The sequence below is a fragment of the Hyperoodon ampullatus genome, assembly GCF_949752795.1.
Source record: "Hyperoodon ampullatus genome assembly, chromosome: 8".
NCBI lineage: Eukaryota > Metazoa > Chordata > Mammalia > Artiodactyla > Ziphiidae > Hyperoodon > Hyperoodon ampullatus.
The window spans coordinates 2873359-2887529 of NC_136921.1; positions in this window are offsets into that span (position 1 = coordinate 2873359).

The window sequence follows — 14171 nt, forward strand, 5'->3', positions numbered from 1 at the left end:
GGTGGAGCCACACGGAGGGGCTTTGCATCCCAGGAGGAGTGCTCAAGTTCAGTGGGTGGCACCACCTGGGCAGCAGGCCCTGCAGGGGTGTCTGTTGGGGGAAGGGAGCTTCCTGCAGCTCTGTTTGGGCTTGATAACAGCAGAGACCACCGCTGGCAGGAAAGCCAGGAGTGACGTGCCCTCCAGGGAGCCAGGGGCTTGCCATGCCCACTGGCCCTCCACCAGACCTGCACCTCGGGAACACCTGGGAGCTTGAAAAACTCAGAGGCCTGGACCACCCAAGTGTCCATCAGCGATGAATGGGTGGGTAAACAGTGTGGTCTACCCATATGGTGGGATATCATTCAGCCTTAAAAGGGAAGGAAATTCTAACGCATATTACAGCATGCGTGAACCTTAAGGACACCAAGCTGAGTGAAAGAAGCCAGTCACCAAGGGCTTCCCTGGTGGCGCAGTGGTTGAGACTCCGCCTGCCGATGCAGGGGATACGGGTTCGTGCCCCGGTCCGGGAAGATCCCACGTGCCGCGGAGCGGCTGGGCCCGTGAGCCATGGCCGCTGAGCCTGCGCGTCCGGAGCCTGTGCTCCGCAACGGGAGGGGCCACAGCAGTGAGGGGCCCGCGTACCACCAAAAAAAACAAAGAAAGAAAGAAAGAAGCCAGTCACCAAAAGGCGAATACTGTTTGATTCCACTCATGAGTTTCCTAGAGAAGTCAAAGTCATAGAGACAGAAAGTAGATGGTGGTGCCAGGGGCTGGGGGAGGGAGAGCGGCAAGTTGTTTAATGGGCCCGGAGTTTCAGTTTGAGAGACGATAAAGTTCTGGAGGTCTCTTGGTTGCACAACAGTGAATGTACTCACTACAAAACTGTGCACTTAAGGTTAAAATGGTAAAGTTTATTATGTATATCTTACTACAGTTATTTAAAAAAAAAAAAAAGCAAGCCTGATGCCACCCCACCCCAGAGATCCTGATGCAGGCGATCTACGATGTGGCCTGGGCATCAGGATTTTTGAGGCTCCCAGATGATCCGAATGCAGCCAGGCTGAGACACCTGCCCCAGCCAGCTTCAGCTGCACTGCCCACCCCCACCCCCTCACACACACCACCCCCCCGTCCCAATATCAGGGCCTTTGCATCCAGAGGTTAAGTGGCCTGAGCAGAGTGTCACTCCCTGCGGGCGCCTGGCTCTGATATTGCCCTGGGGATCCCGTCTGTTCTCTAGAAAGACCTGAGGCCCCACTGGGTCAGAGGCATCCCACCCCTTCTCCTAACTGCCTGCTGGGCATGGGTCAATGCTCTCAACACCAGCAGGTACTGGAGGTAGCGCTAACGCTCGCCCTGTTTTTTTCACGGCCCTGAGGTCGGGGAGTCTTGGTACCGTGCCCACAACACACAGTGGCCCAGTCAGGACTCAAACCCAGGACCGTCCAGCCCTGCAGCCGCCTCTCCTCAGGTCTCACCTCCCCTCCAGGTCCTTTAAGCCCAAAACACCCACCGACAAAGGGCTGCCAATGAATGGAACAGATGGAATTCATCAGATCACACGACCGACCCCCTCCCAACAGGAACTCCCTGGTGCTGCCACAGCTCTGGGAGCACCAGCCCTGGACAGACACAGGGCCAGTGCCACCTTCAGGCAGAGTAGGGGGCTGTCCCTGCACCCCTCCAAGTCCCAGGGGCACCCTGGCATTTTCCCACCCCGTCACTTCCTCCTACCCCCAAATCCCCCGTGGCCTCCTGCTGACATCTGACAGCTCAGGCCTGCCCCACAGCAGCCCACTTATCTGTGTCCCCAAAACAAAACACCCAATGTCTGCAAGTGATCCCTCCTTGGAGTCTGGACCAGTCTTTCTGGAGGGCAACTTGGCATAAAATGTTCATAATCCTTGACCAGAAATCGCTCTTCTAAGCGTTTATTCTAGGGAAATAATCAGATGCGTGAGAGATGTTGCTACAGTGTTGCTCATTAAGGCATAATGTTTACAGAAAAAAATGTCCAACAATAGCGTTCTGGCTCAGGAGGTCCGGGAAGGGGCAAGGACTCCTCTCTTAATCAGCCCCTCGTCCCCCCGCCGCTGCAGGGAGCCAGGACCTCCTCTGGAAACGCTGCAGGTGCTGGGGCAGCTAGAAGCCAGAGCCCCAAGCTGCGCAGGGGGAGGGCTCCTGCCCCGGGCTTGGGGGTGCTGGTGCTGCCGGCAGCTCGACCCCCGGAGCCCAGCCCAGGACGGGGCAGCAGACGGCCACCCCGCAGGGTGGGAAACGGGCAGCTCTCCTGATCCTGGGCCCCTGGGCCTGTGTTTGGGGCGTCTGCTGTCAGGGCCTCGGGCCTCAACCCCCTGTCGGAGATCTCCTTTGCTGCTCCCCTCCCCCCGGCCTTGGCCTCCAAGGAGGAAGCAGGGCCACTCCTCACGTCTACCCGGGAGGCCATGAGCGAGGGCAGCCCTCACCCCCGGCTTTGCCCTGGCAACACCTGACCGGCCCAGCTCTGCAGACCCTGCCTCTGCCCTTCAGAGTCCCCGTCGCAGAGCCGAGGTGCCGACCCTCCGAAAGGGGGCGGAGCCTGGAGTCCGCCATGGAGCCGGGGCGCGGGGTGGCGAGGGGCCTGTCCTTCTGGCCCAGCCCCCAGTTCAAGGCGCAGCTCCTCTGGGCCTCGATCTCCTGTAAAATGGGGCTGATGACCCCTGTCTGCAGGATTACTGTAAAGACACGAAATTCCTCAGGAAGTGCACTCGCTTCCCGGTGCAGAGAGAGCCTCAGAACGAAACGGGCATCAGTGCCACGGGCTGCTCCGCTCTCCACCCAACACCAGCCCGGGGCACCTACTGCGCTGCTGGCCCCTGGGGGTGGGGGGCGGGGTCCAGACGTGGGAGAAGCCTGAACCTGAGTCCCCGGGGAGCAGAAGGGGCAGATTCTTGGAGAATGACTCCCCCATCCCAGGCCAGCCCAGTCTGCCCCAGGCTGAGGGGGTCCCAGAACGCAGGACCCCAGTTTTCAAACCGGAGTGAGCTGGGACCCTCCCCAACCACCCTGCCTCACCCTCCCTCCCTCCGGCCCCACCAGGTTGGTTCTGTGCCCTGCGACTCAGGCTCTGTCGCTCTGACCGACAAACTCCTAAATGGTCCCCAGAACTCTGGAATGTTCCTTCGCTGGGCATCTGGGGCCCTTTACAATGCAGACTCCAACCTCCCACCTAGAACCCAATGTCTGCACACACCCGGAGGCCCGTCCACACCCTCAGCCAGGGCACCTACCTCCCAGCTCAGCAGATGCCTCCGCCATCCCCACCCGCCCAGCTGGGCGCCTGGGCTCCTGGCCAGCCTCCACCCGTGCGTGCTGGGCCCCATCTCCTCTCACCTTGACTTGCAGCTGCGGGAGGAGGTGTCTTATCTCTCCTGGCAGAGGTGCAGCTTCCTCGAAAGCTGCTTCTGCTCACAAAGATATTTAGATTCCCTCACAAGAGCTCGCTCGGGACTTGACATTGAACAAACGGCCAGAAGTGACAGCCACCGCGGCTGGGCACTGAGCCTGGTGCAGGGTGAGCCAAAGTGGACACTGACCATGGAGCCTGTGGTCCAGTAGGTGGGGTGAATAGTGGTTCCCCAAAAAGATAAGTCCACCTCCTAACCCCTGAAAAAACCTATGAATGGGACGTTATTTGGGAAAAGGGGTTTTGCCGATGTAATTAAGTAAACGATCTCCATCATCCTGCATTTAGGGTGACCCTAAATCCAATGACAGATCTTTGGTTTTGAAACGAAGAAGGAGATTTGAGACTCAGAGCAAGAAGGCCACGTGAGCAGACAGAGCCTGGAGGGATGCGACCTCAAGCTAAGAGCCACCAGAAGCTGGAAAAGACAGGAAGGGTCCTGCCCGAGAGAGCCTCCAGACGGAGCGTGGCCCTGCCGACACGTTGATTTCAGACCTCTGCCCTCTGAACTGAGCAAGAGTACGTGTCCGTTGGTTGAAGCCTCCCAGTGTGTGCCGTTTGTCACGGCAGCCACAGGAAACTCACACCCAGCCATGGACCAGAATCACAGATCACCCGCGAGTGAGGGCCACAAAGGATGGAGCGGGGCCGGGGAGTGGGAGGACGTCTGCAGGAGTCAGGGAGGGTGAGAAGGTAACCACAACGAGAGAGGACGCCTCGCAACTGAGGCCCCAGACAGTTGAGCAAAGGCCCTTCTGGGGCCTGGGAGGGGAGGCCCTGTGGGCCTGGTGATGCCGGGTCCTGTGCTGGGTCACAGGAGGCCAGCAGGGTCTTACTAAGCAGTGTGGCGATCAGACCCAGGTTTGGATAGAGCCACGCTGGCTCCTGTGTGTGGGAAATCGAGGGGAAAAGGGCACAGACCCGGGCAACCCCATCCCCACACCGGCTGAGGGGACAGGAGACACTGGCCTTCATGGGGCCGCTGCCCCCGCGTCCAGCGCTGAGCCGTCCTGTGCATCCCCGTGAGCCAAGAGTGCGTCCTGTGAGAGACGGCCAGGCGGCAAAACAAACACAGACCAGGCGTTCCCGGGAGCTGGTTCAAGTACCAGGAGCCTTTGGTTTGGTCTGGGGACACAGGGTGGCTGGGCGTCAGGCCAAGCTGAGCTCGGAAGGCTGGCTGCACAGGACCCAGCAGCCTCTCTGCTCTGTTTCCCTCCTTGACGTGCCGTGTGTGTCTCTTTGTGTCACCAGGTGACAAAGCAGTGGCCTCAATAATCACCAGGTGTCGTCGTATGTCATCCCGCATGGTTGCTGTGCGGCGGGAACCTGGACCAGGCACGGCGGGAACCTGGGCCGGGCACGGCGGGAACCTGGACCGGGCACGGCGGGAACCTGGACCGGGCACGGCGGGAATGGCTTGGCTCTGCCCCATGACTGAGGTCTCAGCCGGGAGACCCCGAGGCTGGGGTGGGCCATCTGAAGGGACACAGGCTGATGCTGGCTGTTGGCTGCGGCTTAGCTGGGGCTGCGGAAGGAACACCCGCATGTGGCCTCCCCACGTGGTTAGGGCTCCCACAACGTGGTGGCCTGATTCCACTGGGAGCATCCAGAGAGAAGGGGACACAAAGAGGAGAGAGGGAGCGAGGGAGGGGGGTGCATGTCTTACGACACCTCAGAAGCCGTGAGCATCATTCCTGCTGTGTTCTATTGGTCCAAGAAGTTACAAAGGTCCGCCCGTGTTCAAGATGGCAGCATGGACCACACCTATCTCTCTGTGGAGGAACATCAATGTCACGTCCAGAGAAAGGATGTGAGATGGGATATATTTTGCTGCAGCTATTCTCAGTAATACAATCTCTCTTTCTCTCCATCTCTCTCTGTCTCTGCCTTTGTCTCTCACCGTTTCCCTGAACCTTGGTGTTTCTCTGTCCCTCTCTCTGTCTCTTTAGCACCCTCCCTATCTCTCTCCCTGCCTGTCCTGTACATGCGCCCATCCCCTCTCTGCAGATGGACTTCCTCGGCCCGGCCGTCTCTCAGCTTCTGCCCCCGGCAGCCCTCAGTCTCACTGAGTCAGAAACTCCAGCCTGACTCTAGGTGACCAACAGTTCAGGCATCCACCTCCCCCTGGGTCTCTGGATTCATGTTCTGGGGACAGAACCCTGGCCAGCCAGTCGGCCATGATCAGCTTCCTCTGGCCCAGGAGCCCCTGCTCCAAGCCTGGACTCCACAGGCTGTGTCAACCAGCAGAGTCTGGCCACCTGGATAATTAAAAGCCTTTGCTGTGGTCTGTAGCTGAGGGGTTGTTGCCAAAAGCTCGGCCTCTGTGCACCGATGCTGAATCAGATCTTGAAGTTTTGGGTGAAGTAGAAAAGAGCAGCTTTATTGCTTTGCCAGGCAAAGAGGGCCACATGCCCCTCAGAAGCTGTGTGTCCCAACCCAGGAAGATTTGGTGAGGAGTTTATAGCAATGGTTCAAGGGCAGGGTTGCTGATAAGGATCAGGGTGCTTGCGAGGCCTGCGCTCCTTTCATCTGGCCTCAGGCGGTCTCCTCCTAGTGAGCTTCTCTGGTTCCTTTCATCTGGCCTCAGGTGGTCCCTTGATGAGGTTATCAAACTGTGATGTTCTCTGGAATGAAGAATGCTGACATCTTCCATTTGTTGGGGGTTTTAGTTCTGTAAAGAGCTCAAATACATTGTTATATGCATCCCTGGAGGAGGGACCAGGACCCTGGCCCAAGGCTGCACTGTTGTTTCTTGGCTGCTCCTCCCTTGTCTCTGCATCCCCTCCCTTCTGTGATTAGCAGCTGTTTGAATCTGCGCTTTAGAACTCAGGGAAGGTCATGGAGGCTGGAGTCTGTTCCCTACAAACAAGAGACGGGGGACATGTTAAGGCGTCCGTGCCCAGGAGTCCCACAGGGTCCTGCTCAGTTTCAGAGTTTCCCTCTGAACAGCACAGTGGGTTGATGATTTGTCAGGAGGGGCTCTACTCAAACCAGTAAAGGAGAAAAGAATCTATTAGCCTGTTGTAGCAGAAGCTCTTGGTGCCCTGGAACCACTGCAAGGAGGTGAGAGAGAGAAGCACCTGGGAGTTGCAGCCCTTACCTGAGGCAGGGCAAACTCTGACTGCAATTCATACCTCAGAGCCCCCCACAGGATCCAGCTGAGGCCTGAAATCAGATTCCACCTGTTTCCACTCTTCCATGTCCCCCCTGTTGCCACTCCCCGTCCCCCTCCCCAGGCAGCCACTGCCTTAATAAATCACTTGCACACACATCCTTGCCTTAGGGTCTGCCCAGGGAACAAGGAGTTGGCGCATGTAATTGAGAAAGCTGGCAAGTGTGAAATCCAGGCTGGCAGCCTGGAAACTCAGACAAGAGCTGGTGTTGTCATCTGGAGCCCGAAATTTGTAGGGCAGCCTAGCAAGCTGGAAACTCAGACAGGATTTCTATGCTGCAGTCTTGAGTCAGAATTCCTTTTTCTCAGGGAAACCTGGTTTTGTTCTTAAGGCTTTCAACTGGCTGAGGCCCACCCAGATTATCCAGGGTAATCTCTTTAAAGTCAAGTCAGTGAATTGTAGATGCTAATTCCATTTATAAAATACCTTCACAGAAGCACCCAGACAGGTGTTTGACCAATAACCTAGCCAAGATGACCCATAAAATTGAACCATCACACCTACCAAGACATCTACAGAATGGGATGTCAAGGGTGGGATTGTCTTCAGGCACAGCTGGATCCAGGACCTCAAAGTCTGGCCCTAGGTCTCACCCACCTCCAGACTTGCTTTCCTCCGTGTGCAGTCTCCACTGTGACAGTTTCTTCTGTGTTGCATCACCACAGGCCTTCAAGCTCCTTGCTCAGTAACTGCAGGAGAAACCTCTCAGCCAACATCACACGTCCATACCAAAGGGTACTCTGGCTGTCCTTCTGGGCCACGTGCCGACACAAAGACCAGTGCAAGCCCATGGCTGGGTCCTCCACCAGGGCACTGGGGTGAAGGAGGAGTTCCCCAGAGAACTGGAAAAAGGAGAGCCAGAAGGTGACCAAAGGAGCCAACACAGCACGTAGCTCCTCTAAGCCGCGCTGCTCAAAGCGCCTTGCTTTGGTCACTTCCCTTCTCAGAACTTATGATGTTTGAAGACAACATAAATTTATCTTATTTTCTCACAGGTCGAAAGCCAGAAAACACATGCCATTCAACTGCCAGTGGACACTGAGATGGTCACCTTCATCCCGGTGACACAGCGCCACCTGCTCTGCTTTTCCCTGCAGTGGTCGGTCGCACTGGGGTCAGGACGAAGGGTGCATGCCCTGCACAAGGGCCCAATGAAAGGCTACTTCTGAATCCATAAAGTAACAGAAGAACGTCCTGGGTTACAATTAATAAAGGTCATTGTTACTAGATGTGAACAAAGCCGGCCTTCATTTCTTTATTTGGTGGCCCATTTGGTGAAGCACTTAAGAAGCGCCCAGGCCAACATACACATATAATGGTTTTAATTACATCCTGTGAGTTTATTTTTCCAGAGAGAAATATTTCTCAGGGAAATGTCCATAAAAGCAACTTTCGCAGCAGTGTGATTGTGTGTGTTTCCTAGAGGAAGTCTGTTTAGTTTAAGTCCCACTCTGAGTACAACTTTTTACAAAGACAGGGGGCCCGAGAAGGCTGCCAACAGCCCCAGAGATGGTGATGTCATGGCCTGGGACACCGGGGATACTGGGCGTGCGGCCTGCCCCCCGTGAAAAGAAGGCAGAGTGGGTGAGGGCTGAGTGGTTCCCACTGACTCACTCTCCGGGCAACCTTTAGTGAGTTTGCAGGGTTATTTCCACACTCAAAATAAGCTTGACAGAATGGCCAAATACAGATACAGCATCGTATGCAACCATTTGAAAGTACAGATTCTTTTCAAAGTAACATGAGAAGAACAAGCGTGGGCAAGCATGGAGGTTCCTCAACAAATTAAACAGAGAAAGACCACGTGATCCAGCAGTTCCAGTTCTGGGTATGTATCCCAAAAAATGGAAAGCAGGTATGCAAATAGATATTTGCACACCCACACTCATAGTGGCATTATTCACAATAGCCAAAAGGTGAAAGCAGCCCAGGTATCCACTGACAAGTGAGTGGGTAAACAAAATGGGGTCCATCCATAGCATGGAATGTTATTCAGCCTCGACAAGAAATGAAATTCTGACACAGGCTACGACATGGATGAACCTTGAAGACACCGTGCTGAGTGAAAGAAGCCACTCACAAAAAGACACATCCTGCATGACTCCACTTATATGAGGTCCCTGGAAGAGTCAGATTCAGATTCATCGGCACAGAAAGTAAAATGAGTGTCGCCAGGGGCTGGAGGAGGAGGGATGGGGAGTGAGTGTTTCATGGGGACAGAGTTTCCGTTTGGGAAGATGAGAAAGTTCTGGCAATGGATGGTGGTGACGGTTGTACAACAATGTGAATGTGCTTGATGTCCCGGAATATACACTTAAAAATGGTTAAGATAGTGAATTTTATGTTATGTGTATTTTACCACAATAAGAATAAAAGAGGGGATAATGACATGTCAAAATGTTGTTTGTTAAGCCCAATAAAGTGATACATTGTGAAAAAAAAGTTACATGGCATTTTACGAAATTGACTACATGTTAGGCCATATGCAGCCTCCACTCAGCTCAAAGGTGTGGCTGGTCCCATTCTCTCATATGATGCAATCAAACCAGAAATCAAGAACAAAAAGATAAAACGGGGGAGGGGGAAGTATGTATCTGACAACAGGCCAAAGAAGAAATGATTATGGAATGAGAAAATATTTGCCGCTGAACCAAAATAAGCCCTCCATTCAATGAAATAGTTTTCAGCTATCAAACTGATGGTTAAGAGAACAAAAGGACAAGGGGGAAATACACTAAATTCTTTCCTGAAGATAAGAAGTCAACATTGAGTAACAGTATAAGCCACATTGTCTCAACAGTGTAAATATGTGTGCTGATGTGTAAGTGTTGCACATGCATAAAAAATAGATGCGATTGTAAAAAAAAAAGGAAATTTAAAGATGGGAAAACAGATACCAGCAAGCAGCATATAAATCGTTAACTTTGGAAGATGGGATTATGAGTCATGTTTATTTCCTTCTTGATGCTGTTTTCTAACTGAACAAAAATTAAGTAAGCAGGAAACTAAAACAATGAATGTCATTGGGACAAAAGTAACAGTAGCTGTGTGGGCGGAGCACAAGGAACCCCCAGCACCCACCTTTTGGTCCCCTAGGTGTTGATCCAGCCACTCAAGCAGAATCAATGGAAGGGCATTGGGTGGTCAGAGAAAGACACGAGACCCCGCTTCCATCCTCTGCCTTCCCAGGTGAGGGGTGCCACCGGCGGGACCCCTGGAGGTGATGAGGCCAGTTCTGCTCTGTCTGCAATGCCCCCCTAAGTCCTCTGGCTCTCCTCTCATCCTGGAGCCCCAGCCGACCATGCCAGAACCCGGGGAGCACCTCAGTACCCCAGAGCCTGCTAAATCAAGGGGACTCAGAACTTTCAGGAGGCCCTCCAGCCCCCAGTCAGAACCAGAGGTCCAAACGGAAGACGTCTCCTCCCCTGAACGGAGGGAAGGGAATTATAAATATCAATGAGACAGTACACAATAATATATTCTCAAAAAATTAGTGGTATAAATATGTGTAGCACACAACTTACAAACAGTAAGATCTACAATACTCTATTATAAGTTCCACAGAGGTCAATCATTGATTCTCACAGAATGCTTTTGTGGATTTTTGCTGAACTCTTGTGTTCATAGTCAAACTACGGCTGTAACTGACAAACAAGTGTAGTTCTGACCTGAATGTCGGTTAACGTTTTCATTTATTTTAACAAGTAAGAGAAAAGAAATAAAATTCCTGCAGAGGAACTTCGCTCGTTTGGCAATGACACGAGTGATGACTTTGCTGAACTGAATAATCATTTTTGAACCCTGGAATGAATTGCCTCCGTTTTTTGTGCTATTCACCATGTAATGGCTACAGATATGCATACTTTATTATCACTCTCACTCTATCAAAGTTGCCAGTTTCCATGGTGTAAATACTTCAACCTTGGCCAAAAGGGACTTAACTGAATTTGGATTCAGGGAGAGATGCAACACACAGTAGTATTCCACCATACAGATAGCTCCAAAGGCAGAGATGAGAGTAGAAAGTGATAAAATAATTAAGAAGCGATGAGTTTTCAGTATCCACTACTTTTGTTTTTTAACACAACAGCTCGCAGAGTTCCGGAAAGTTTAACAATCGCTCGTACGAGCAGCTCCAGCTCACCGTGCACCCCTCGACCTGTGCTCTGGCCCTCGGGGTGCCAGTGTTTGGGACATGTGGCCCTGGAGGTCTGGAGGTGCCCCTCAGGCAGGGCCCTGCCAGGCTCCTTCTGCGGGGACAGCGAGGGGAATGCTCACCCCAGAGACAATTCTTCTCTTTATAAACTGTGACCTTTTCATTCCGTTGCTAAGGAGTCTAATAAGAGTTTTATTTTAAAACCACAAATGGTTGTTTTGGCAGCTGTAAAAATAGGGGAAATGCTGAGATGGGTGTGCAGTCTTACAGGCGACAGGAGGGAGGCTTGTGGAGGGCTGGAGGCTGGACCACAAGCCCTGCCCGCGGGATTGTGCTGGCAGCGGGACACAGAAGCCACTGCTAAGGGGACAGCTTCCTTCCACAGCACTGCGGGCTGCAAGAGGCACGTCCACGCGCTATGAGGTTCTGATTTTGCATCCATCCGAACGAGCTTAATGCCTGCCTAAAAGCCACGGTTTAAGAGCTTTTATTTGCAAGTTCTATTTTTAAATGCATCCCGGTGTTTGTGCTGAAACTGCCCCAAAGATGCTTTCCTTCAGAACCATAATCCCTGGAAGTGGAAAACCCACCAGAAGAATGCAGCTCAGCCCCACTCCCTGGGTGCGTCCGGGTAAAGTGAGGAGTGAGGTCACCTTCGAGTTAGGTCCAGCCACACTGGGGACCGGACGGGCGTGAGTCCCAGCAGCCGGGAGGCACTCAGGCTGCACGATGGTCCGTGGCACTTGTGCCTTTGTGGGCCCTTCTTTCACAAAAAATATTAAAAATTCTATTTTATAACCATATAGTTATAAAGGCAGATGTATTAATATTATATATTCAAACATTTACTCTGACCTAAAAGTTAATTTTTTTATTATAAAAAGTTACAACACTTTCCCGGGCCCCTCAAAGTGCTGCACCTGCGTGCCCGGTGGGTTGGTGGGTCCTGCCAATGCGCCCAGTGGCTGTGGCCCTCGGGCTGATGGGCCAGGTATCAAGGTCTTGGCTCAGGTGTGCAGTTTGAGACGGGCAGGGGGTGACCGTCACCGTACAGAGTCGGGAGGGGAGGCGTCCTTGCTGGGGCACCAGCCAAAACAAACAGGGGCTTTTAGAAATCACTGACTCACCCTTTCATAGCTGTGTGCTCACCCAGATGACAGAACAAGGAACCCACCCCAGGGACCGGCAAGTGATGTGTTCTCAGCCCAAAGGCAAGCAGCCCTGGACCCGGCCTCACGCTCTTCAACTCAGCCCAGGTTTGCTCACCCCAAAGGCAGCCGGACAACATGCCTGGGGCTTAGACCTGGCAGAGGCCTGAGACTTGCTATCACAGCCTCGGTTTTCTCATCTGTAAAATGGGTAGCTAAGGCCTGACTCCCAGCCCCAGAGAGGCTCACATGAGAAGGTGGGAGGGAAAGATCTTTGTAAACAATTCCATGCCAGGAGGCCTCTTTCTTTTCCCCTGTAGCTCTAACAAAAGAGCGGAAGGGGCTTCCCTGACAGGGAGTTCCAGGCCCTGACCAAGTTGCCAAGCCCTGGAAACCTGCAGGGCAGCTACAGCCAACCCAGAGAGCCAGTGCCAGGCACGCGATCACAAAGGACAACTTTCCCCGGGGTTTAAATGAAAACTTTGGAACACCCTGGAAGGGTCTCAGGCTGCTTGAAAGTGAAACAGAAAAATTAGCAAATGCTCCTGTCCCAATCGGTCTCTGTCCTGAGAGGCACATCGCCCTGAAGCTGCCTGTCCGTTGCCCCCTGTTTCCTGGGGCCGCGATGAAACCTCCTGAAAGGCGGTTTGTATTCGGGAGAGAACGATGACATCCACCCCTGGCTGGAGGAGGGCAAGGCGAGGCCTCTCCCGGCAAACTTTGAGCAGCGGAGTGGGATAGAGGCTGCAGGTCCATCAGGGGAGCAGGAAGCACGGCTGGGCTCAGCCTGCAGGGTCTCCTGAAGACCACCTCTGCTGACCTGGCAGAGTCGGCAGGTAGAGCAGGGAGGAGGGTGGATGGAGATCTGGGCTAGTGGGATGGGTCATTCCTTGTGGTGGGCAAGGCCTAAAGAAGCAGAGGGAGCCTCCAGCGAACCCCCCAAGGCATCCCTTGGAAGTGGTCAACCAGCCTCTGCTTGCACACCTCCTGAGACGGGGAGCTCGCTATCCACACCGCCTACAGACCGCTCTGTCTGAATGGACACTTATTCCTTACACAGGGCCAAGGCCATCTCCCTATATTTCGCATCCATGGTCAGTGCTAGGGCCACAGAGAACCTTTCATTTGAAGATAGTGGTCATCTCCCTGCTCCAGCTTTTTCTTCACTTGGCAAAATATTCCTGTTTTTAATTTTGAGAAGTGCTTCCAGAACACCCTCTAAAAATACTGACCGACTTACACACCACATCCTCAACCACACCATGCATTATTAATCTTTCTAACCTCTGCCAGCTGAAAACCTGTGCCAGTGTGATGCTGACATTACATTACATGAATACTAGTCGATACTTATATAGCCCGTACAACGTGCCAATTATTGATCTTTGTACTTTATAACCAGTAACATATTTATCCTCTGACAACAAACTATGAAGCCGGTCCCATGTGGATTAACCCAATCAAACACATGGGCAAGTGAGGCAAAAGGTTAGGCCATTTGCCCAAAGTCACCAGCTAACAAAGGAGCCCTCCTCAGGCTGAGGGCTGGGCACCCTGACCTGCTGGGGTCTGAACCCGAGTCACTCTCTCCAGTCTGGACTCCCAAGCTCTCTGCCCCTTTATCCCTTGATGATAAGGCCAAACATTTGTTTCTGGCTCCTTCCATGAATTGACTGCCTATTTTGTCACTTCCTTCCATCATTCAACTGGGCCGTAAGTATTTTTCTTATTAATGAGAAAGCCTTTGCCTCTTATGAATATTAACTCTTTGTTAGAGACATTGCAAGTATTTCTCCCAGGGAACCATTTTTCACTTTTGCTTGGCTATACAGAAATTTTTATTTCTTTTTCTTTTTCTTTTTTCTTTTTTTTTTTTTTTTTTTGCGGTACGTGGGCCTCTCACTGTTGTGGCCTCTCCCGTTGCGGAGCACAGGCTCTGGACGTGCAGGCCCAGCGGCCATGGCTCATGGGGCCAGCCGCTCCGCGGCATGTGGGATCTTCCCGGACCGGGGCACGAACCCGTGTCCCCTGCATCGGCAGGCAGACTCTCAACCACTGCGCCACCAGACAAGCCCAGAAATTTTTATTTCTTATAGAGCCAAGTATGTATAATTTTTTTCACTTAAGCCTTCTTAAAATGTCTTTTTTAGGACGTTCTTCTTCACCTTAAAATATGTTTAGCACTTAGTACCCTCTCTTCTAAGTGCTTTATTCCGATACATTATACTGCCTCTCACAAAACAGAACTATCATAAATAACAAATTTA